The sequence below is a fragment of the Phaseolus vulgaris genome, chromosome 8 (genome assembly GCF_000499845.2).
Source record: "Phaseolus vulgaris cultivar G19833 chromosome 8, P. vulgaris v2.0, whole genome shotgun sequence".
NCBI lineage: Eukaryota > Viridiplantae > Streptophyta > Magnoliopsida > Fabales > Fabaceae > Phaseolus > Phaseolus vulgaris.
Genome location: NC_023752.2, coordinates 36,335,231 through 36,357,342, shown reverse-complemented (window position 1 = coordinate 36,357,342; position 22,112 = coordinate 36,335,231).

Genomic DNA, 22,112 nt, shown 5'->3' with positions numbered 1-22,112 from the left:
GACTTAGCTTTATAGATTTGCACCTCTTATATTTATATCTACACCTCCCTTTATGTTCTACTAAAAATACTCAAAAGTAATTACAAAAGAAAGACATCCAATGATGCTTAGTTTGCCCATATCTTCTATTTGTTGGGCTTGAGTTGAAGCTTGAACTTGTATTTGGGCTTGGGCTTGGGCTTTTTCTATCTTGGGCTTGGGCCTCTTCCATCATCCCCTCCCTCTTGAAAAGGATTTGTCCTCAAATCCAATGCTTCTTCTTCATCATCATTATGTGGATGTATGTGGCTGGATGGTTTCCATCATCCCTTCCTTCTTGAGAGGATCTGTCCTCAGATCTACAGGTTTGATCTCGAACAACAACCTTATTCCTATTTTGAAAACTAGGCTCGTCCTCCAGGATCAAATGTCCATCTCCGTGAGTCATCAAACAAATCAAATGTGTTAGTTTGAGCAGTTGTGTAAACATTAATTTTAGGAAGTTGCCATTCCTTTTGTTTTTCTATTGTTTTTGGCAACTTCTCATAATATTTCTCTATTTGTTGTTGTATTTGTTCTTGAATCCTCTCATGCATTTTCTTAACAAAATCATCTTTTGTAACTCCTTCCTTATGCACAAAGGTATGTGGATTAGGAAGGGGTAATAAATCTAAAGGAGAAAGAGGATTAAGTCCATATACAACTTCAAATGGGAAAATATTGGTAGTTTTGTGAACTACACTATGGTATGTATGCTCATCTCTAGAGTTGTGTTTGTCCTTTATGATTATTCTAGGCATAGTAGAAAGAGCTAGATTTTGAAATGTATTTTGACCATGCTTTTGAGGATGATAAGAATTTAAAGTGTACAACTTAGTTGCAAGTTTGCCCAAGAGAATCCTCAAATCATGGTTTGCGAAATTTGGAGCTCCATCCAACACTATGCTTGAAGATAAACCATGAGGATGTATCACTTCTCTAGAGAAGAGTTTATCCATATCCATGAAAATTGAATCAAAACCTTTTGTTGTCCTAGGAAGCTGTAATATGAAATTTGTGTCTTCCCAAGGATCATTTGCAAAAGGTGAAGGAATATAGAGTTCTTGAGACATTGCCTTAGGTGTAGTTTGAAAACAAGAATTGTACCTAAGGTAATGTCTTTGAACCTCTTTTCTCATTGGGGACAAAAGTTTTCCTTTTAAAAGCGCTAGATTTTTATCAACTCTAATTTGACACATGAGTTCTCCTTCATGAAGACTTTCTCTCTTATGTGTAAAGATAGTCTCGTTGTTACAACCATTGTTTATGAGAATTTGTACACTTGGCAATGGTTGTCTCAATAAGACATGACAAGTTTCTTTAGGCACTACCTTACATAAAAATTTGTTTTTGTAGATGCTTATAGATAACTTGACATTCAATTGGTGATATCCTAGCACATATGAGAAATAATCTACTTTATCTTTATCTATGCAAGCTTCTTTTAAAGACTCTTCTTTTTTGCTTATGCTTGCAAGTGTTCCTTTACAAAAGGTAAGGCTTTGAGGTTGTTCAACAAGACACATATTTTCAAAGGTATTTTTAAATCTTTTGTCTTGTTGAATGACCTTGTGGGAAGGAACACTCTTCTCCCACGCCTTTTGTTTCTCAAGGGTCTTCCCATGCTTTTCTTTTTCTTTTTCTTTTTGTTTAGCTTCCCTTTCGACTTCCTCTCTTTTCTTTTGTATTTTTCTTTCCTTTCTTTCTTTATGGGAAGCAAACAATTTTTCTACCCTCATTTCCCAATCTAGGCAAGCTTCTATATTTTCTTTTCCATGGAAATGGGGTTGGTCTACCCTAACCTCTCTTGGGTTTTCTTGCTCTTTTCTATCTCTTCTATGTCTTCTAGGGGGTGCTTAATAATAATCATTTATTCTAAGGCTTCCCTCCCCAAAAGAATCATGATCTTTAGAGATAGATGCATGAGAAGGTAATTTTTTTAAAATGTGAGACTTCTCATCCTTTGCTTTAGTCAATTCATTAGTTTTAGCCTCATTCTCCAATTGTTTAGATGAAATTGATTGCATATCCTTGGAAAGTTGTTTCAAAATATATTTCAAGGATTTCGCCTCACTTTTAAGAGATTTAGAGGAGTGAGAAGACATGACTAAAGCTTTGTGTTTAGAAATGTTTTACTTTTAAGAAAGAGAAGGGAAGCTAATGAAGGTAGTTTTCCAGGTAAGAGAGGTGAGTCACAATGGACTACTTAAATACCAAGTCTTTGCCTTAGCCAAAAACTATCCCTCAAGACCTTCACACAAATCTTTCTTTAGGTAAATCACTTGAAACACAATGAGGATGTAGAAATCAAATTTTGAATGCAAGAAAACAATGCAAACTATTTAACAAACAAAACAAATAATCAAAGCTTTAAACAAGACTAAACAAAAGCAATTAACAAAATAATTAACAATTGCTAAACTAGATAATTCTACACTAGTCGGCCCTATGTGAGGCTTCTTGGACACTTGGAGCCCTTGAAGACACACTCACCGTCTAATCACGTAATTAAAGAAGTAATTAACAAAAGTTAAGTTGCAAAGAATAAAGAAAACTCCCTTTGTTGATCTTTCTTTTTTGCTATTGGCACTTCCTTGGTTGTCTTTTCTTTGTTGGGCCATCCAAGTGTTTGTGGTGTTTTTTGGTAAGTAATTGTTTCTGCCCTTGCCTTTGTTCCTCTTAGAATTAGGGACTTAATTCTCCAATCCAGCACCTATCAAGCAAACTAGACCTCACTCATGTTGATTTTGGCTTAATCCCAAGTCCCACATCGGTGGGTTCATTGTTTGGGAAGGAGGTTTGAGGGTTATAAATTAAACTCTCCTCCTTCACTGTTATATATCCCAATTTGTAATATCTTCTCTCATAATAATAAAAGTGAGTTAGTTGTTTTTGCTATGCTCGGAGATTAGGCGAAACAGGCCGAACTCCGTTAACAATTTTCGGGTGTTTTTTTTCCTCTTTATCTCTTTTATTATTCCGCTTTATTTATTCAATATTATTTGTCGGGTAGCTCTGTTAGGGTTCTGTTTTAGTGGGAAAATTACCCGTTTTGCCCAACAAGTGGTATCAAGAGCCGAAGGTTCACCCTTGGGTTGTTTGAAATTATTTGTAATATTGAATATTATATTGTGAGTCTGTAATGGCAAATAAAGATCAAGAAGGGAAGGCTCTGCAAGATGCAAATGTTGCAGAAAGCAAAAGTGATGTGTTGATTGTCTCGCTTTCAGCATCATTGCATCCAGATGAGTGGATATTGGATTCAGGTTGTACCTATCATATGTGTCCCATTCGGGAATGGTTCTTTGATTTTCAAGAACTCGATGGCGGGGTTGTTTACATGGGTAATGATAATCCATGTAAGACAGCTGGGATAGGTTCAATCAAGTTGCGAAATCATGATGGATCCACAAGAATTTTGCGGGATGTACGGTACGTGCCAAAGTTGAAGAAGAATCTCATCTCATTGGGGGCTTTAGAATCTAAAGGCCTAGTTGTGACGATGCGAGATGGAATTCTTAAAGCAACTTCAGGAGCACTGGTGATGTTGAAAGGCGTGAGGAAGAACAATTTGTATTACTACCAAGGTAGTACAGTGGTGGGGACAGTAGCGACAACAACTTCTAGCTCTAAGAAGGATGTTGAGGAAACGAAGTTGTGGCATATGAGGTTGGGACATGCTGGAGAGAAATCCTTGCAAATTCTTACCAAGCAGGGATTGTTGAAAGGTACGAAGACTTGCAAACTTGAATTTTGTGAGCATTGTGTTCTGGGAAAACAACGAAGAGTAAAGTTTGGCACTGCAATTCACAATACCAAGGGTATTCTGGATTATGTGCATTCAGATGTGTGGGGACCTGCCAAGACTCCGTCAATCGGAGGTAGGCATTATTTTGTCACTTTTGTGGATGATTTTTCTGGGAGAGTTTGGGTGTTTACTATGAAGAACAAAAATGATGTGCTTGAAATTTTCCTTAAGTGGAAAGCTGAAGTTGAAAACCAGACAGGAAGAAAGATTAAGGTTCTCCGAACAGACAATGGAGGAGAATACAAGAGTGATCCGTTCCTGAAGGTATGCCAAGATTGTGGCATAGTTCGGCACTTCACTGTTAGAAAAACACCACAGCAGAATGGGGTGTCAGAGCGTATGAACAAGACACTTGTGGAGAAAGTTCGTTGTATGTTGTCTAATGCTGAGTTAGGCAGAGAGTTTTGGCCTGAGGCTGTGACATACGCTCAACATCTCGTCAATCGTTTGCCATCATCTGCTATAGATGGCAAAACCCCGTTAGAGGTATGGTCTAGAAAACCTGCAACTGATTATGATTCTTTGCATGTTTTTGGTTCTATTGCATATTATCATGTGATTGAATCCAAGTTGGATCCACGGGCAAAGAAGGCTCTTTTCATGGGCTTTAGTCCTGGAGTGAAGGGATACCGTTTGTGGTGTCTAGAGGCAAAGAAGACGATTATCAGCAGGGATGTTACCTTTGATGAATCTTCCATGTTAAAGAAGGTAAATCCAGAAGGAGCTGATAGTACTCTGCAACAAGTGGAGTGTGTTCGGAAGCAGGTGGAGTTTGAGCAGACAGTGGTGATCCCAACACGAGATACTACAAGTGATGGAAGAGTAGATGCAGTCTTTGAAGAAGAACAAGACGTGGAAGCTGGCACAATTACCAAAAGGTAAGAAGGCAATTGGGTGCAAATGGGTATTTGCAAAGAAAGAAGGATTTCCTAATAAAGAAGATGTTCGCTACAAGGCAAGGTTGGTTGCTAAAGGCTTTGCTCAGAGGGAGGGAATTGATTATAATGAGGTATTTTCTCCAGTTGTTAAACATTCCTCCATTCAAATTTTGTTGGCCTTGGTAGCACAGTTGAATTTGGAGCTTGCTCAACTTGATGTAAAGACCGCGTTCCTACACGGTGATTTGAATGAGGAAATCTATATGACTCAACCAGAAGGATACAAGGTTGATGGTAAAGAAGATTGGGTTTGTAAACTTAGCAAATCGTTGTACGGACTGAAACAATCTCCGAGACAGTGGTACAAACGATTTGATAAGTTCATGAAGGATCAGAAGTACAAGAGAAGCAAATATGATCAATGTGTGTATTTGTGTAGACTTGAAGATGGTTCCTACATTTACTTACTCTTATATGTTGATGATATGCTGATTGCAGCAAAGAGCCAAGTTGAGATTTATAGGTTAAAGGCTCAGTTGAGTAAAGAGTTCGAGATGAAGGATTTGGGGGAAGCCAAGAAGATTCTCGGCATGGAGATAAACAGGGACAGGGAGAGGGGAAAACTTTGGCTGTCACAAAAGCAGTATCTGCAGAAGGTACTACAACGTTTTGGTATACACGAAGATACAAAACCTGTAAGTACCCCACTTGTTCCTCATTTGAAATTGAGTAGCCGTTTATCTCCGACGACTGATGAAGAACGAGAATACATGGCAAAAGTCCCATATGCAAATGCAGTTGGAAGCTTGATGTATGCAATGGTGTGTACGAGACCAGATATTTCACAGGCTGTGAGTGTTGTTAGCAGGTACATGCATGATCCGGGCAAGGGTCATTGGCAAGCTGTGAGATGGATTCTATGGTACCTCCAAAATACCTTAGATGTTGGATTGACATTTGAGCAAGATGAATCACTTGGTCAATGCATAGTTGGATATTGTGATTCTGATTATGCAGGTGATTTGGATAAGTGACGGTCTACAACTGGCTATTTGTTCACTTTAGCAAAAGCGCCAGTTAGTTGGAAGTCTACCTTGCAGTCTACGGTGGCTTTGTCTACGACAGAGGCAGAGTATATGGCGATTACAGAGGTTGTGAAGGAAGCAATTTGGCTTCATGGGTTGCTTAAAGACTTGGGAGTTGGTCATAAACAACTTGAGTTATATTCTGACAGTCAGAGTGCTATTCATTTAGCAAAGAATCAAGTATTTCATGCATGGACGAAGCACATTGATGTTCGCTATCACTTTGTGCGTGAGATTCTCGAAGAAGAGGAGATTGTTCTCCAGAAGATTCACACTACGGAGAATCCTGCAGATATGCTCACCAAGGTGGTTACAAGGACCAAGTTTGAACACTGTTTAGACTTGGTTAATATCTTGCACATTTGAAGTTGGCGTCCGGAGGCGCAAATTTGAAGCACTGTAAAGTTTGTTTTTGTTATGTTTTGAGAAGATTTGTTTTAGGTGGGACTTGAAATTAAGCCAAGGTGGACATTTGTTGATTTTGGCTTAATCCCAAGTCCCACATCGGTGGGTTCATTGTTTGGGAAGGAGGTTTGAGGGTTATAAATTAAACTCTCCTCCTTCACTGTTATATATCCCAATTTGTAATATCTTCTCTCATAATAATAAAAGTGAGTTAGTTGTTTTTGCTGTGCTCGGAGATTAGGCTAAACAGGCCGAACTCCGTTAACAATTTTCGGGTGTGTTTTTTCCTCTTTATCTCTTTTATTATTCCGCTTTATTTATTCAATATTATTTGTCGGGTAGCTCTGTTAGGGTTCTGTTTTAGTGGGAAAATTACCCGTTTTTCCCAACAACTCAAGTCAAATTTCCCCTCAAATAAGCACCAATTGAGAATGAATCCAGCGCCAAATTTAGAGGCCAAAGAATTAAAGCAAGAAACAATTGAATTGGAAAAACAGTACCACAAAAATGGAGTTAGATTGTTACAACTAGAAAGAGTTCCAAGAAATATTAGACAAGCAAATAAAGGTACTCAAATAAAGGTAGGCACACAAAATGAATCCTAAGAATAGCACTAGAATAGATTTCAAAATAAAAAAACAGCACCACTAGAAAATTGTTGTGGGCCAGAGAACGTGATTTTCCCAAATTTATGCTGAGCTGCCCTTTTAAGATTTGCCTCATTTATATGCAAAATATTCAAGATCTTAACTAAAATCTGGCGTTGGTTTCACTCCAAACGCATGAGCCATTTTTTTATAATAAATTTTGCAAATTCAGTGTTCAGTTACGCCAACTGTAGCGCCCAGATTGCACACTGTTTTTAAAGTATTTATCATTTTTTTTCTATTGACTCTTTTGAGCTGATTCTTTTTTTGTCTTTTCTGTAACACCTCAATCTTCAAAATCCAGAGAATCAAAAATTTCCTATGAGGGAAAATAATTTTCTGAAACAAAACAGCCAGCACAGAGAATGTAAAACGGGGATTCTGGAAAAACTGGAAAAAAACAGCAAGAGACCAAAAGATGAACACAATGGAATTAATGTAAAGGAATTTGTGTAGATCTAAACACAAATATGAACTCAAACTAAAAATTAAAAGGCACCAAAAGATCAATATCACAGCAGTTTCAAATCAAACAAAATTACCCAAAATCAAGAAACAATCAAGCCAAACAAAGGACTACTATGAATTGATGACATTGTGGATGAACATGACTTGACAAAACATATATGGATTTAGAAATTAAAAGACTCAAAGAGCATAAAATGAACCAAATAAAAGTGAAATAAAGACTCAAATACCTAAAATAAAAAACAGCAACTCAAGGTGTATGGAATCCTATCACAAATTGCACAAGGATTGTTCAAGATCAATTGAACAAAGTGCACCGGTTGGATCTTCCAAAATAGCACACCAAAACAAAGTAAAAATTAAAAAACAGCAAGACAATTATGGAAACAAGATGAACAACATGAAATAAAGAAGAACTCAAAATGAAAAGACCAAGAACTACTCATCTTTGAAGAACCTATGCTCATGATACCAAATGATGGCAAATTCATGAAGCTCTTCTTAGAATCATGTGAAAGATGGTGCGGAAGCAATGGATGTGTATGTGCAAGATCCTCCTAGGAGCTATGGTGATCTTGAAGGTGCATGATATGTATGGAAGTAGGGAGGTTCGCCCAGCCCTATGGTAAGTGAGGAAGATGAAGATTAGAGCCTAGAAACTAGGTAGAAGCAAAGCATGGCACAATGTTGGCAGCATAATTTTACTCACAATAATCTTGCAAATACATGAGCCAAGCCCTCTTATTTATAGTGTTTAGGGGGCTGGAAATTAAAAAGAAAGTGGAGGGAAATTCAAATGAGAAGCATTTGAATTTGGAGCCAATTCCTAGTCACAAGGGAAGTGTGACTTGGTTTCTATTTTTGGCACCTCCTAAATCTATACCTACACCTTCTTTTGTGTCACATGGAAGGTGTGACTTAGCTTTATAGATTTGCACCTCTTATATTTATATCTACACCTCCCTTTATGTTCTACTAAAAATACTCAAAAGTAATTACAAAAGAAAGACATCCAATGATGCTTAGTTTGCCCATATCTTCTATTTATTGGGCTTGAGTTGAAGCTTGAACTTGTATTTGGGCTTGGGCTTTGGCTTTTTCTATCATGGGCTTGGGCCTCTTCCATCACAGGGGGTACATTGAGTTAAGGACGACGTTCACAGATGGGCTGGCCTCGCGCACAGAGAAGATCAGGTACCTTGTTGTGAAAGCTCCATCGCCATACAACATCCTGTTGGGAAGGCCAACACTCAACAGGACAGGAGTTGTGCCTTCAACAAGGCACATGAAGGTCAAGTTACCTTCAATGGAAGGGGGTGTCATCAACATCCGTTTTGACCAAAAGGAGGCAAAGAAGTGCTATGAAAACAGCCTCAAGAACAAGAGATCGATATGCCATGTAACCACAACGCCACCCCCTGGTGTGAGGCCTGAGCAGGAAAATCGGCAAGTTGTGGATACAGTGTTGGAGGTGGCCGCTCGGGTGGAGGAAGAGAAAAACTGCCCGGAGATCGCCAGGAAGTCAGGAATTGCGAGAGCTCTGATCGCCAGTGAGAAGAGGCCTCAGCCGGTCGAGGAATGGCTTGAGAAGAAGATCGGCGGCAAAACGTTTAAGTTGGGGAAAACCTTAGATGGCGAGACACAGGACCAGATCGCCAAAGTGATAAGTAGACATCTGGACGCGTTTGCGTGGTCTGCTTCAGACATGCCCGGGATTGACCCCGATTTTTTGTGTCATCGTTTGGCAATGGATCCCCAAGTCATGTCGATCCGCCAGAGAAGGAGAAAGTTCAACGAAGAAAAGAGGCAGGCGATCAGGGATGAGACGCAGAAACTCCTCGCGGTAGGACATATCAGGGAGATTCAATATCCAGAATGGCTCGCCAATGTCGTTCTGGTCAAGAAGAGCAGTGGGAAGTGGCGGATGTGTGTTGATTTTACGGATCTGAATAAAGCCTGTCCAAAGGATTCTTATCCTTTGCCGAGTATAGATGCCCTGGTAGACAGTGCGTCAGGGTGCAAATTGCTCAGTTTCTTGGACGCCTTCTTGAGATATAACCAGATTAAGATGCATCCCATGGATGAGGAAAAGACTACTTTCATGACGGAGAGGTTGTGCTATTGCTACAAGGTGATGCCTTTTGGACTGAAGAACGCGGGAGCCACGTACCAGAGGCTAATGGATAAGGTGCTTGCGCCTATGCTTGGGCCGAACGTGCAAGCGTATGTTGACGATATGGTCGTGACATCTCTGGAAAAGAGCAGGAACGTTACTGATCTGGAGGAGTTGTTCGTTACAATAGCCAAGTACAAGCTGAAATTGAATCCCGAGAAGTGCATTTTCGGCGTGGAGGCAGGGAAGTTTCTGGGATTTCTCTTGACCGAGAGGGGAATCGAGGCGAATCCCGACAAGTGTGCTGCCATTCTGGCGATGAGGAGTCCTACCACTGTAAAGGAGGTGCAGCAGCTCACAGGCCGGATGGCCGCCCTGTCTCGATTCGTGTCTGCCAATGGAGAAAAGGGCCACCCATACTTCCAATGTCTGAAGAAGAATAACAGGTTTGTCTGGACGAGGGAGTGTGAAGAAGCTTTTGTGAAGCTCAAAGCGTATTTGGCGAGCCCGTCGGTTCTATACAAACCTCGAATGGGAACGCCCCTCAGGTTATATTTTGCCATAACTGAAAATGCGATAAGTTCGGTGCTCGTCCAGGATCAAGATCAAGTCTAGAGGCCTATCTATTTTGTTAGCAAGGTGTTGCAGGGCCCAGAAGTGAGATATCAGGCCTTAGAGAAAGCAGCGCTGGCGGTAGTGTTTTCGGCGAGGAGGTTGCGTCATTACTTCCAAAGCTTTACAGTGGTGGTAATGACTGACTTACCCATCCAGAAGGTTTTGAAGAAACCAGATGTAGCTGGGAGGATGGTGAAATGGAGGGTGGAGTTGTCAGAATTCGACATCAAGTACGAGCCCTAGGGACTAATCAAGGGGCAAATCTTCGCTGACTTTGTTGTCGAGCTATCTTCTGAAACAGTGCAGAGTGCGGGGGATGATTTTTGTACCGCCCTGGTAGTCGGAAGTGATGACGTGGCACCAAGCTACAGTGTAGGCGTGTTGACAAGGCGCCAGGTTGACAGAAGGGGAGGAAGTCGGGGGGCTCGTGAAGTCGCCAGTGATTAAGTTGGCGTGTTCCGATCATTAAGCATACCAGGCGATCGCCCAGTAGAAGGTGAAGTTGCCAGATGTAAACTCAGGCGACCAAGCGATTGGAGATCGCCAGAGCAAGCACATCGCCAGAGATGAAAGTGGTGCAGATTATGAAGGCGGCCGGCAGACCACAAGGAAGGTGTACGAGGGCACCCTAACTCGCCAGTTCCAGTAGAGATCGCGCTCCCAAGTTAGCTGTGCACTGGGCAGTACCATGCATAAATAACTTAGCCAAAAAGAGAGTCAGAAGCAGCGCCCAAGTCAAGGAGGCTCCAGATGATGGCACGTGTACGACTGGATGTGAGCCACGTGTCCAGGTCTGTAACTGCCAGGAGAAAGAAAGTAACCAGGTATATAAGAGTTCTCAACGAACTTTCTGAGGTACGCACGTTCAGATTACACTCTTTACGCTTGCGAGTTCTAGAGCTTACTGTGAGAGAGAGCATTGCACGGTTCCTTTAGATTTCCTGAGTGTTCTTGCTCTTAGTATTTGGTGGTTCGGTCACTGACTTGGGCGTTGGAGTGCGATCGGCCGCAGCGGCGCCGCTCTATTCTTTTGCAGGTTCTTGAGGTGGATCTCGAAGAAGGACGGAGGTTCGAAGCGGTGCACGAGTCGATCCTTTGACGAGGCAGGTTCCAACGTTCGCGGTGGATGGGTCGTCTAACCAGCTGGGTAGCGGAGCTGGAGTCATTTTGGAAGGACCCAACGGTGTGTTGATAGAACAATCTCTGAGGTTTGCCTTCAAAGCCAGCAATAATCAAGCGGAGTATGAGGCTTTGATCGTCGGTATTTTGTTGGCAAAGGAGATGGGAGCAAAGGTGCTGATGGCCAAGAGTGACTCGTTGTTGGTCACTGGGCAGGTAACGGGTGAGTTTCAGGCCAAAGATCCGCAAATGGCGGCTTACCTGGAGTATGTGCAAGAGTTGAAGAGGTCCTTTGTTTTGTTTGAAGTGGTGCACGTGCCAAGGGAGCAGAATGCCCGAGCTGACTTGCTAGCCAAGCTCGCCAGTTCGGGCAAGGGGGGTATGATGGAGGAAGGCCCAAGCTCACCACACTATGAAAGCCAAGCTTCCAAGACCAAGACCGTCTAGCCTTCCAAAAGGAGCGTCTAGCCTCACAAGGAGCGTCTAGCCTCACAAAGGGAGCGTCTAGCCTCACAAAGGGAGCGTCTAGCCTCACAAAGGGAGCGTCTAGCCATGATGAGGAGCGTCTAGGCCAAGGCTACATGAGGAGCATCTATGAAGAGTCCTAGACCGTCTAGCTTCACACACACAAGGGCCAAAGCTACGGTTTGGGAGAGAAGAGGCTTTGTTGCATAAAAGGCCCATTAGGGGTACTTAGTAAGATAGGTAGTGTAGAAAGAACTTTGTGAAGGAAACCTTCTAGAACCTAGGGTTGTGTGGCCGGTCATTGCATGGCACATGGCTTAGGATTTAGATTTAATTTTGGTTTTCTTTTCCTTAGAAATGTAGCTTAACATTTAAGCCCAAATAGCCTATAAATAGGAAGGCTATCTCTTTGTATTGGACAAGTTTATTTGAGTATTGTTATGCTGCCCATTTTGTGCACTAGCTATACTTCTCCTAGAAATCTAGGCTATAAACTTCACTCCCTTCACCTTTCTTCATAGAGCTGGCCGAACCTCTCTAAATTCATACTCATCATGCACCTTCAAAGCCATCACAACTCCTAGGAGGGCTTTGTTTCACTCACCCATTGCTTCCGCATCCATTTTACTACTTTGATTCAAGAAGAACACATGAAATGCCATCATTTGGTATCATGAGCTATTGGTTCTTCAAGATGAGTAGCTTGTCTTTTTAATTTCAGTTCTTCTTTATTTTCATCTTTGTCATTTCAATTCCTTACTTGTCTTGCTGTTTTTATATTTTAATTTGTTCTTGGTGTGCTTTGTGGAAGATCCAACCCAAGCACTCTTGTTCATTTGATCTTGAACAAGTTCTTGTGCAATTTGTGATAGGATTCCATACACCTTTGTGTTGCTATTTTGTTTTAGGCTTTGAGTCTTTATTGCTTTCATTATTTTGCTTCATATTATGCTTTGAGTCTTTAATTTTCTGAATCTATACATGTTTTGTCAAGTCATGTTCATCCATATTGTCATCAATTCTTAGTAGTCCTATTTTTTGGCTTGATTGTTTCTTGTTTTGGGTCTCTTTATATTTCTTTAATCTGCTGTTATTTTGATCCTTTGGTGCTTTTTTATTTTTAGTTTGAGTTCATAATTGTGTCTTAGTTCATACACAATTTCCATTCTCACATTTCCATTGTGTTAATTTTGGTTATCTTGCTGTTTTTCTTCCAGTTTTCCAGATTTCCCCTGTAACACCTCTCTGTTCTGGGCTGTTTTGTTTAACAAAATTTTTCTACCCATAGGAAAATTCTGAATTTCTGGAAAATGCAAGTTTAAGGTGTTATAGAAAAGACAAAAAAAGAATGAGGTCAAAAGGAGCAACAGAAAAAAAATGATAAATCTCACAAAATCAGAGTGCAAATCTTGAGCGTTACAGCTGGCCTAACTGCACACCAAATTTGCAAAAATTATTAAAAAAAAATGGTGCATGAGTTTTAGGTGATTCCAAAGCCAAAATTTAGCTAAGATCCTGAATTTTCTTGTATCCAAATTTCAGAAACAAATCTTACAATTACAGCTCAGCATAAATCGGGGAACAAAACTGTTTTCTGGCCCACAACATTTTCCAGTGGTGCTGTTTTTTTTATTTGGTCATATCTAATCTAGTGCTTTTCTTTAGGAATTCCTTTTGTGTGCCAACTTTTATTGAGTACCTTTAATTGTTTGCTTTAATTCCTTGAATCTCTTTCTAAGTTGTCATATTATAAATCCTTTTGGTGGTACTGTTTTCTTTCAATTAAATTTGTTTCTTGCTTTTGTTTCTTGACCTCTCTTTTGTGGGTGTTGGAAATTAATTCTCTCTTGGTGCTTATGTGCATGGAAATTGACTTGGTTTAAGGTTAAGCCTTTGTGAATAGGTGCTGGAAATTGGAGAATTAAAGCCAACTTTCTAAGGAGGAGTCAAGCTAAGGCCGAAACAAGCTTCTTGAAACAAACACTACAAACACCTAGAAGATCAACAATCAAGACAACAAAGAAAGTGCACTAACCAAAAAGAGGAACAACAAAGGGGGTTTTCTTATCTCCTTTACAACTTGGATTATTGTTAATTACCTCTTTTAAATTACGTTTTAGACGGTGAGTGTGTCTTCAAGGGCTCAAAGTGTCCAAGAAGCCTCACCTAGGGCCGAATAGCATAGTTATTTTGCTTAGTAATTTGTTGCTTGTTTGAACTTGTATTTCTTTTGTTTTGGTAGAAACGTTTTGCATGTTTAGTATTGTTTAAATTTGTGCTATACCGACTAGTTTGCTGCATATCTAGCTTACATAAGTTTTCTTGCTTTTTGATTTCTCAACTTCTTGTGTTCTAAGTGTTCTACTAAGAGAAAATTTTGTGTGAAGTCATTGGAGGAAAAGTTTTTGGCAAGGAAAAGGCTTGGTACTTAAGTAGTCCATTGTGACTCACCTCCCTTACCTGGAAAACTCCCTTCTCTAACTTTCCTAAACTTTCTCCAAGTAAAACACCTATATACACAAAGTTTTAGCCATGTCTTCTTCTCCTCACTCTCCAAAGTCTATAGAAAGTGAAGTAAAATCTTTGAAAACTCTTTTAAAAGAAGTATCCCAAGCGGTACAATTGATCTCTTTTAGACAATTGGAGAATGAGAACAAAATCAATGAGTTGGCTAAAGCTCAAGAAGAGAAGTCACAAAAATCACAAAAATCAAAAAAAACTCATGCATCACATTCTCAAAGTATTGAATCTCTAGGGGAGGGAAGCCGTAGAATCAATGATTATTACCAACCACCCCCTAGAAGAACTAGGCAAAGGGAACAAGAGGTGCCAAGGGAAACAAGAGTAGACCTACCTCATTTTCATGGAAAGGAAAATGTAGAAATATATCTAGATTGGGAGATGAAGGTAGAGCAACTCTTTGCTTGCCATAGGGTAAGTGAGGAACGTAAGGTACCCTTAGCCACCCTTAGTTTCCAAGGAAATGCTATGTATTGGTGGACCTCTTTAGAGAGAGACCGACGTCTTCATAGGGAACCTCCCATAGAATATTGGAATGACCTTAGGGGAGCCCTAAGACGTCGACATATACCTTCTTACTACCATAGGGAGTTGATGGACAAGCTCCAAAGACTCCAACAAAAGAATATGAGCGTAGAAGAGTATAGACAAAAGATGGAGCTCTACATGATGAGAGCCTCCATTAGAGAAGAGGAGGAAACCACCATATCTAGGTTCCTTAGTGGCCTATCACTTGAGATAAGAGATAGAGTAGAACTATTACCCTATCAAGACTTGAATGATTTGGTTCAACTTTGCATTAAAGTTGAACAACAAAATTTACGCAAAACTTCAAGTCAAAGGGTAGGTTCTTACTCCAACTCTTATCCCAAGAAAGACTTTAAAAGGGAGGGTAGTACACCTAGAGACGAATCCAAAGAGACTACCAAACCCTTAGTGAAAGATGCCTCCACCCCATACATCCGTACTAGGGACACCAAATGTTTTAAATGTTTTGGAAGAGGGCATGTGCAAGCACAATGTCCAAACCAAAGAGTTTTGTTTTTAAAAGGAGAAAATGAATACACAAGTGGTGAAGATGAACCTAGTACCCAAGAAAAAGGGGAAGGAGAAAGGATAAATCCTTTGGAGGGGGACTTATTGATGATTCAAAGAATCCTCCACAATCAACCTAGTGCATCCATTGAAACACAACGAGAGAACATTTTTCATACTAGATGCAATGTTTTAGAAAATATATGCTCTCTTATTGTGGATGGTGGGTCATGTTGCAATTGTTGTAGCACTAGATTGATTGAAAAATTAAAACTACAAGTAGTTCCTCATCCAAAACCTTACAATTTACAATGGATCAATGAGGATGGAGAACTACGTGTAGACAAACAAGTGGAGATCGAGTTTTCTATAGGCAACTACAAAGACAATGTTTTATGTGATGTAGTACCTATGGAAGCTTGCCACATCTTATTAGGTAGACCATGGCAATTTGATAAGAAAACCTCACATAATGGTCTAACTAACGAGATTTCTTTTATCCACAAGCATAAAAGGTTTGTACTTAGCCCTTTACCACATTCCCAAGTGGTAAAAGACCAAATACAAATGAAACACAAAAGGGATGAAGAAAAAAAAATAGAAAAAGAAAAAAATTTTGGGAAACAAAAGGCGTGGGAGAATAGTGTTCCTTCCCACAAGGTCATTCAACAAGACAAGCATATTGAAAATACCTTTACAAACATGCTTCTTGTTGAACAACCTAGCCTTTCCTTTTGTAAAGGAACACTTGCAAGCATGAACACAAAAGAAAAGTCCTTACAAGAAGCTTGCATAGATCAAGAAGGAGAACTCATGGGACAAAAGAAAGTTGAACAAACGCTAGAGCTTTTAAGAGGAAAACTTTTGTCACCCATGAGAAAAGAGGTTCAAAGACATTACTTTAAGTACAACTCATGTTTTCAAACTACACCTAAAGTAAAGTCTCATGAACTCTATACTCCTTCACCTTTTGCAAATGATCCTTGGGAAGATACAAATTTCATTTTAAAACTCCCTAGGACAACAAAAGGTTTTAATTCAATCTTCACGGTTATGGATAAACTCTTCTCTAAAGAAGTGATACATCTTCATGGTTTATTTTCAAGCATAGTATTGAATAGAGCTCCAACTTTCGCAAACCATGATTTGAGGATTTCCTTTGGACAACTTGCAACTAAGTTGCACACTTTAAATGCTTATCATCCTCAAACGCATGGTCAAAATATTTTTGAAAATATAGCTCTTTCTATTATGCCTAGAATAGTCATGAAGTGCACACACCATTTTAGAGATGAGCAAACATACCATCAAGTAGTTCACAAAACTACTTCTACTTTTAAAGTTATGTGTGTGCTCAATCATCTTTCTTCTTTTAAGTTGTTACCATCTCCTATAGGATTTATGCCTCAAGAGAAGGTAATCACAAATGACCATTTTAAAATACAAAAGATGATTAGAGGCCACACACAACCCTTAAAAGAGAAATCTTGTCCAAGGTTGCCAACACCAAAAGACAAACAACAATGGCAACCTAGTAAAATTAATTCGCAAACTAACACCTATGCTTTATTTGATTATTTCTATAGGTGGACGTTTGATCCAGGAGGACAAGCTTTGAAGACACAAGATGCTGCTATCCGAGATCAAGCCTGAAGATCTGAGGATAGATCTTCTCAAAAGAAGGAGGAGATGATGGACACCATCCAGCCACAACCATTCCCCTAAGCAAAAGCATTGGATTTGAGGACAAATCCTTTTCAAGAGGGAGGGGATGATGGAGGAAGGCCCAAGCTCACCACACTATGAAAGCCAAGCTTCCAAGACCAAGACCGTCTAGCCTTCCAAAAGGAGCGTCTAGCCTCACAAGGAGCGTCTAGCCTCACAAAGGGAGCGTCTAGCCTCACAAAGGGAGCGTCTAGCCATGATGAGGAGCGTCTAGGCCAAGGCTACATGAGGAGCATCTATGAAGAGTCCTAGACCGTCTAGCTTCACACACACAAGGGCCAAAGCTACGGTTTGGGAGAGAAGAGGCTTTGTTGCATAAAAGGCCCATTAGGGGTACTTAGTAAGATAGGTAGTGTAGAAAGAACTTTGTGAAGGAAACCTTCTAGAACCTAGGGTTGTGTGGCCGGTCATTGCATGGCACATGGCTTAGGATTTAGATTTAATTTTGGTTTTCTTTTCCTTAGAAATGTAGCTTAACATTTAAGCCCAAATAGCCTATAAATAGGAAGGCTATCTCTTTGTATTGGACAAGTTTATTTGAGTATTGTTATGCTGCCCATTTTGTGCACTAGCTATACTTCTCCTAGAAATCTAGGCTATAAACTTCACTCCCTTCACCTTTCTTCATAGAGCTGGCCGAACCTCTCTAAATTCATACTCATCATGCACCTTCAAAGCCATCACAACTCCTAGGAGGGCTTTGTTTCACTCACCCATTGCTTCCGCATCCATTTTACTACTTTGATTCAAGAAGAACACATGAAATGCCATCAGGGTAGGCAGAGGACCGTTATACAAGAAACTTTGAAGACACCTCGGGCATTCGTGGCAGATCACCAAGTTCTTCAAGTGTGCAAGTTAATGGAAGGGACGGCGAGGAGTCATAGATCTTTGACTCAGGAGACTTTGAGGACGCCGAGAGTCAGAGCACGTCCAGTGGGAGAGACGAAGATGACCCAAGTTTGCGCTATCCATGATCCAGATACATGGATAACGCCATACCAGCGGTACATGGCGGATGGCGTGCTCCCAATGGACCCGACGGAGGCCAGAAAGATAAAGAAGAACTCCAGCAGGTTCACCCTCATCGATGGCGAGTTGTACAGGTTCGGGTTCACACATCCTCTTTTTAGTATGTGTATATGGAGAGAAGTGCATGAGAATTATGGCTGAGCTCCATGAGGGGATTTGTGGGAGTCACATCGGGGGTCGAGCTTTGGCAACAAGAACCCTCCGTGCAGGTTATTACTGGCCCACAATGAGGGAAGATTGCAAGAAATATGCCCAGTGTTGCAAGCAATGCCAGCAGCACGCGGATTGGCACAAGGCGCCTCCAGAAGAGCTGAAGTCAATTTTCAGCCCCTGACCATTCCATACGTGGGGAATCTATATTTTGGGACCCTTTCCATTGGTGATCAGGCAAATGAAGTATTTGGTTGTGGCAATCAAGTACTTCACGAAGTGGATTGAAGCAGAACCAGTAGCCCAGATCACCGCGCACAAGATTCAAAGTTTCGTGTGGAAGAATATTGTGTGCCGATTTGGTGTGCCCAAGCGTTTGGTATCAGATAATGGGACTCAGTTTGCGAGTCACCTATTGAAGAAGCTGTGTGGGGATGTTGGGATACAGCAGGTGTTTGCTTCTCTGGAGCACCCACAAACGAATGGGCAAGTGGAGTCAGCCAATCGGGTCTTGTTGAGAGGCTTGAAGAGGAGGTTGGAGAAGGCCAAAGGGTCTTGGGCTGAAGAGGTTCCCCGTATAGTATGGGCATATCATACCACTGAGCAATCGGGAACCCACAAAACCCCGTTTAGTTTGGTGTATGGGTGTGATGCGATGATTCCAGTCGAAACCCAGGAAAGCTCGCCGAGATTCCAAAACTTCGTGGCGGAAGACTCGAACGAAGAGAGGAGAATGAACTTGGATTTGTTGGATGAAGTCAGGGAGGAAGCATGGGTGAAGGCCGAGGAAGTAAAGAGAAGAGTTGAGCGCAAGTACAACTCTAGAATAAGGCCAAGGCAATTCAGAGATGGCGACCTGGTGATGAGGAAGGCCCACCAGTATGAGATGGAGAACAAACTGTCACCTAAGTGGATAGAACCGTTTAGAATAACCGAAGCACTATTTCAGCTTAATTTTGTGAAGTTTCGGTTCTTTCATCATGCTTTGCTGTTTTCATCTTTCTTCTTCATTTTCCAGCTTTTTGTTCGGTTCAATTTAATTTCCAGCATTCAAATTCAGTTTGCTTAGCTTTTGTGCCTTTTTGTTCGGTTCAATTTGACAATAATTGGATCTTCTATATGAGTTTGTGTTTTGGCACTAGTTTTGGTGAGTTCTTGTTCATAGAACCTTGATCCATTTCTATGAGAAAGTGCCTAGCTCTTAACCAACTCATGATGTGATTCCACTAGCACAATTAGAATGATTCTTGACATTCTTAGGAATCATCTTGAGTTGGTTAAGAGCTAGGCACTTTCTCATAGAAATGGATCAAGGTTCTATGAACAAGAACTCACCAAAACTAGTGCCAAAACACAAACTCATATAGAAGATCCAATTATTGTCAAATTGAACCGAACAAAAAGGCACAAAAGCTAAGCAAACTGAATTTGAATGCTGGAAATTAAATTGAACCGAACAAAAAGCTGGAAAATGAAGAAGAAAGATGAAAACAGCAAAGCATGATGAAAGAACCGAAACTTCACAAAATTAAGCTGAAATTGCCGAACCAAAAAAACAACAAGGAACAAGCTAAGACATGGAATTAACAAAGAAAAAAGGAAGGAGAAGAGAATTGCTCATGAAGATGGATGAATGATGGATGATCTCGCCACTAGAAGTGTGGTTGCTCCTAGATGAGAGTGTTGCCGCCACTTGAGGACACCATGGATCCTTCAAGATAAGACTAGAGAAGAAGGCTCAAAAGCTCTCCAATGCTCACTCCAATTTTGAATATAGTTTCTTTAGATAAATTCCAATCTGAATTTTACAAAGAGAGCACCTCTATTTATAGCCTAAGGTGCTGAAATGTAAGCAACACAAATTCAAAACTTCCCTCCTAAGAATCATCTAGAATCGGCGCCAAAACCCAAGCATGAGGAAGGTGTGACTCCTTCCTTCACTTTGGCACCTCCTATTCTACTTCTACACCTATCTACTAACACACCCCCCCCCCCCCTAAAGCTCCTAACTAAAGACTAAAAGATGCTATAACAATAGAGGTTTCTAATGTTTCCCTCTAAGCACCTTCAACTAAAGAAATTACAAAAAGAGAAAATAAATGTCCCCTTGCTCCTAAAGCTTTGAACATGCTTCTTGTAAGCCTTTGAGGGGGGCTTTGACCTTCATGGGCGTCCTCCATTTGTGCCTCTACCTCTTCTTGATCTTGTTGATTGGCCTCCATGTTCTATTGAGCTTGATCTCCATCACTACCGCTTGGAGACGCTGGAAGGAGGGGCGATTCCTCGCACCTGGAACGCCACCCATCTCAAGTTTTATTACAGTTAAATCATTGTAAGTAGTGATTAACTTGAACAGTTTAAGGCAGTTTCAGTTAAAACAGTTTTTCAAGGGGGCACTCTTTTTTCCCTAAGGAGGGTTTTTAACGAGGCCACCCAATAAAGAAGGTTTCGAAGTTTATCAAAGTTTCTAAGTTATTAAGTTCGCATGCTTATCGTTTTTAGGAAACGTTGGAAGAAGTGACTTCCTACTCCTTTCTCTCTTAGGCGCTAGAAGGAGCTAGAAGAGTGACTTTTCCAACTCCTTCTCTCTTGTACAATGACCGGCCCTCTCCATTATAAATAGGGGTGCTTGGTACCTTGAATAGTAAGTTGAAATTTGAAATTCTGAGTAAAGAAACTATACCAAATTGGTGAGAGAGTTGTGTGAGACTTGTTCTCTACTCTTCTTCCTTGTCTTATCTTGGGAGGTTCTTGGGACTCTCAAGTGGCGGCATCCACTCATCTTGAAGCTTCTCCACCCTTTAAGTGACCTGAAACACTCCAAGGGTCATCAACCACATAAGTCCATCTCCTTTCATCTTCCAAAATTACCCATTTGTTGTTTTCTTGTAGTTTTTCAATTTCAATCGGTTCAATTGTTTCCTTTTGTTGTTTCCTTTCATTTGTTGCACTTGTTTTGCACTTTGTTCGGTTCCTTTCCATTGTACATGGTGTTCTTGTTTTAGTTTCCATAGAAACACATTACAATATTAAATTCTTGAGTTTCAAGTGGTGGGTTTTGTTCTTTGTTGTGTTCCAATCGGTAGTTTTAATTCTTGCTGCATTGTTTTTTCAAATCTTGTGTTCTTTTTGTGTTCTTGATAAGTTCTTGAATGGTTATAGAATCTTCATCCAATTCTTAAAAGTGTCTTTTCATATACCAACTCACATCATGGACCTTGCTTATCTTCAATCCAAAGTCTTCAAGTTGTTGTTTGATCCACAAGATTTGTGCACAGCAGCTCCCTGCATCTATATATCCAGCTTCAGCTGTTGATAGTGCTACACACGTTTGCCTTTTGCTGTGCCATGATATGATGCTTGATCCAAGTAGATGGAATGTCCCACCAGTGCTCTTCCTATCTAATTTACATCTTGCAAAAATCAGAGTTAGAGTATCCTACTAGATGAATAGGAGAGTGAAAAGGATACCATAAACCCACTGATGTTGTGCCTTTAAGATACTTTAGGATCCATTTGGCACCTTTAAGATAAGATTCCTCAGGACTGGATTGGAACCTTGCACAAAGGCAAACAACAAACATAATATCACATCTACTTGCAATGAGATATAATAGAAAAACTATCCACCCCTGTATTTCATTTGGTCAACTGTTGTTCCAGCTTCATCAACACTTAAGTAACAATTTGTAGACATAGGTGTTTTTGCAGCTTTACAACTCTCCATCTCAAACTTTTGGACTATGTCATTGCAATACTTGGATTGACACAAGAAGATGCCTTCTCTAGATTGCTTGATTTGCAGCTCAAGAAAGAAAGAAAGCTCCCCCATCATTGACATCTCAAATTCTTCCTTCATAGCTTTTACAAAATCTCCACACAAATTTTCATTAGAAGATCCAAAGATAATGTCATCTACGTATATTTGGAATAAGATTACAGCAAAATCATATTTCTTAATGAAAAGGGTTTTATCAATCTTCCCTCTTTAATATTGATAGAAGAAAACAACTTAACCTTTCATAACAT